Source organism: Tupaia chinensis, unplaced genomic scaffold, assembly GCF_000334495.1.
Source record: "Tupaia chinensis unplaced genomic scaffold, TupChi_1.0 Scaffold000013_1, whole genome shotgun sequence".
Taxonomy (NCBI): domain Eukaryota; kingdom Metazoa; phylum Chordata; class Mammalia; order Scandentia; family Tupaiidae; genus Tupaia; species Tupaia belangeri.
Genome location: NW_006159443.1, coordinates 3479949 through 3484258, shown reverse-complemented (window position 1 = coordinate 3484258; position 4310 = coordinate 3479949).

Here is a 4310-nt window from a genome sequence, read left to right as displayed (position 1 = left end):
ACCCCACCTCGCGTCCGGCTGGCAGAGAGCGTCGCCTGCCGAAGCTTTTCTGTGAAGTCTCCTCTCCGCCTCTTCCTCCCGCCCCCGCCCCAGTCCGCCCCTCCATCCCGCCCTTGAGGAAGCCGTCCTGATCCTGGCGCTGGCACTGCCCGGACCAGCTCGGCCTCTTAGGTCGCACGATCTTGGTACTCTCCTTGGCATCTCTGCTGCCCCCTGGAGAGGGGTACACTGGAAATGGGGCGCTGGGATTTTTTTATAAACAGTGCTGTTTGCTTGGTTTCAATTCCTTCCACAGGGTGTGTATTAATTCTGAATCCTCTTTTCTAATAATCTCCAAAAGTTCGTGTTTTAAATTCCAATGTTATGATCAAATATCTGTAATTTCATTTTTCATTTCATATCATCTTGTTTGACAACATGAACCTCTGGTTCTTAGTGCAGCAAACGTCCTGAAATACGGGGAAATCGCATTTTATTTGTTAAATATCCGCGAGTCAGAGGTGATGTTGAGCTTTCTGGTCCTTTTACATGTAGGAATGCATACTTCCAAAAAATTTAGATTTAGGGATAATTTGACCATTTTAGTTTTCAAACAGAAAGGTAGAAAAGTATTCCTTTTTCCCATTTTAGCAAATGGGACTCATTCTCTCTTTTCATTCTTATTCAATGATAACTAAGAATTGGACACAAAATAAATGTGAAAGACGTTAACAAATTTCCTGACTTTCTCCCAAATGCTTAGAAAAAAAATGAAAACCTAGGTTTCTTTTTGTTTGTTTTTATTGTTTTTAGTTTAGTGATGTTCTCACTTTCTATAAAGACCTGAGACCATTTTTTCCTCCTATTTACGTAAGAAGCACATGGTCATCTGCCATTATTCCTATGCTAAATTTATGTGAGCACCCAGATATCTCTTTTTACTAGCATCTAAGCTTCAGGATGGAGACATTAATTGCTTAGGGTATATCATTTGGTTTAATCATGCTAAAAAAAAATCCCTTTGTGCAAAAATAATCTTGTATCTTCAGGAAGCAGTGGAGGCCCAGCTGGTTGTGCAGGGGTTAAGGCACATGGCTGTGCCTGGTTGGAGTCCCTGGGTTGGGAGCTTGAAAATCACACTGTGTGCCTGAATACCCAAAATTTCCAGAGGAGAATGGAGGAGCTAGGGAGTGATTTCCCACTTTCCCTTTTTGTCTCTTAATGGCAAGTGCACACGACCTATAACAATTAAAAAAAAAAAAAAAAAACTGCAATGAAAAGTACTCGAAGTGCAAACTAAGATCTTCTAGAACCTTACAAAACCTATGCAGATCCCTTCCCCCTAAGCTACTGACATTTATAAAAGATAAAGAAAAGAACAAAGATATGGGGAGGGGGGCCAACAGGAAAGCCTGATACTAATAGATTCTAGCAAACCAACCAGCTTTGGAGCTAGGATTGATGTGGAGATCCAGCAGGCCAGTTCTACTGACATAAGAAAGTGAAGTAACAAAGAACAAAATTTCACTTACTGACAAGAGCAGAATTGGTTTTATTGCATGGCATGCTAAACATGAGTGCTTCCTCTTCTGCACTGCCATTAGTCTTTCTTTTTGACATTTCTGTGATGTTTATCTATATGTTTTACTGTCTACCAATATCTGCCTTCTCTGCATCCTTTCACATGAGCTCTGTCCTGCCCTCTTGAAGTTACCCATGGTCATAAGACTTCTTTTGTCAGTCTCACAAAAGTCAACATGAATGACTCGGACATGTTTGAGCATTTAATTGTCAGGAGCAGAGTCTCTAGCCCATGCTGGATCTCCAGCAGTCACGCTGGAATCATGTCCATATGAAAATATCTTGTGATCAAAGCAGCCCAGAGTGTCGAGCCAACACACATCGGACAGCTGTCTTGGAGAATTTCCAACACAGTAACCTCCTCATGAGTTAAGAACTAAACTTTTGTTCTGTTAAGCCATGGAGACTGTGAGATTGTTTATTGCCTAGTTATTCATCTATCCTATCCTGTGAAATAAAATTGTTCTACTCTATAATATAATTAGATAAGTTGCTTTATACATTTATTCATTTGACTCAGTACATACATAAACTATCTGGTAAGCTCTTAGCTTCTTACTAACGTTTTACCACCTGCAAGACTTTACAGACCTACGTGCACATAAAAATGCTCAGCTACATACATGCTCACTTGAAATTAGAAAGAGGTAAGAGGACAAATGCAACTAGAAAATATTTGCTAAGTGTTACAAAGAATATGCAAGTCTAAATGGTGAGACCATAAATCAACCTCTGGCCTCCAGCCCTTATACTTACAACCCCCACTACCATCCCAAAAAAAGACCAGAAGAATATGCTTGTGAAAAGCATTTCCAACAAACTAATGAAAACCATCTCATGAGTAGTCTTGGAGGTACCCCCTACCTATGATTTATTTTTTTTTAATTTGCCAGAGAGTACTTGTGCTCACTAGAGAGAAAAAGAGACAGAGAGATAGGGAGAAAGCATCCCCCACTGGGCCATGATCACACCACAATCCCTTCTCCTTCATTTCTCCATCCTGTCAAGATTTTGGAAATGCATGTTCACATGCCTGGCGTCTTTTTCAAGCCGCTGGGTCCAGGATTTGAACTTTGTTTTTATTGTTTTTAGTTTAGTGATGTTCTCACTTTCTATAAAGACCTGAGACCATTTTTTCCTCCTATTTACGTAAGAAGCACATGGTCATCTGCCATTATTCCTATGCTAAATTTATGTGAGCACCCAGATATCTCTTTTTACTAGCATCTAAGCTTCAGGATGGAGACATTAATTGCTTAGGGTATATCATTTGGTTTAATCATGCTAAAAAAAAATCCCTTTGTGCAAAAATAATCTTGTATCTTCAGGAAGCAGTGGAGGCCCAGCTGGTTGTGCAGGGGTTAAGGCACATGGCTGTGCCTGGTTGGAGTCCCTGGGTTGGGAGCTTGAAAATCACACTGTGTGCCTGAATACCCAAAATTTCCAGAGGAGAATGGAGGAGCTAGGGAGTGATTTCCCACTTTCCCTTTTTGTCTCTTAATGGCAAGTGCACATGACCTATAACAATTAAAAAAAAAAAAAAAACTGCAATGAAAAGTACTCGAAGTGCAAACTAAGATCTTCTAGAACCTTACAAAACCTATGCAGATCCCTTCCCCCTAAGCTACTGACATTTATAAAAGATAAAGAAAAGAACAAAGATATGGGGAGGGGGGCCAACAGGAAAGCCTGATACTAATAGATTCTAGCAAACCAACCAGCTTTGGAGCTAGGATTGATGTGGAGATCCAGCAGGCCAGTTCTACTGACATAAGAAAGTGAAGTAACAAAGAACAAAATTTCACTTACTGACAAGAGCAGAATTGGTTTTATTGCATGGCATGCTAAACATGAGTGCTTCCTCTTCTGCACTGCCATTAGTCTTTCTTTTTGACATTTCTGTGATGTTTATCTATATGTTTTACTGTCTACCAATATCTGCCTTCTCTGCATCCTTTCACATGAGCTCTGTCCTGCCCTCTTGAAGTTACCCATGGTCATAAGACTTCTTTTGTCAGTCTCACAAAAGTCAACATGAATGACTCGGACATGTTTGAGCATTTAATTGTCAGGAGCAGAGTCTCTAGCCCATGCTGGATCTCCAGCAGTCACGCTGGAATCATGTCCATATGAAAATATCTTGTGATCAAAGCAGCCCAGAGTGTCGAGCCAACACACATCGGACAGCTGTCTTGGAGAATTTCCAACACAGTAACCTCCTCATGAGTTAAGAACTAAACTTTTGTTCTGTTAAGCCATGGAGACTGTGAGATTGTTTATTGCCTAGTTATTCATCTATCCTATCCTGTGAAATAAAATTGTTCTACTCTATAATATAATTAGATAAGTTGCTTTATACATTTATTCATTTGACTCAGTACATACATAAACTATCTGGTAAGCTCTTAGCTTCTTACTAACGTTTTACCACCTGCAAGACTTTACAGACCTACGTGCACATAAAAATGCTCAGCTACATACATGCTCACTTGAAATTAGAAAGAGGTAAGAGGACAAATGCAACTAGAAAATATTTGCTAAGTGTTACAAAGAATATGCAAGTCTAAATGGTGAGACCATAAATCAACCTCTGGCCTCCAGCCCTTATACTTACAACCCCCACTACCATCCCAAAAAAAGACCAGAAGAATATGCTTGTGAAAAGCATTTCCAACAAACTAATGAAAACCATCTCATGAGTAGTCTTGGAGGTACCCCCTACCTATGATTTATTTTTTTTTAATTTGCCA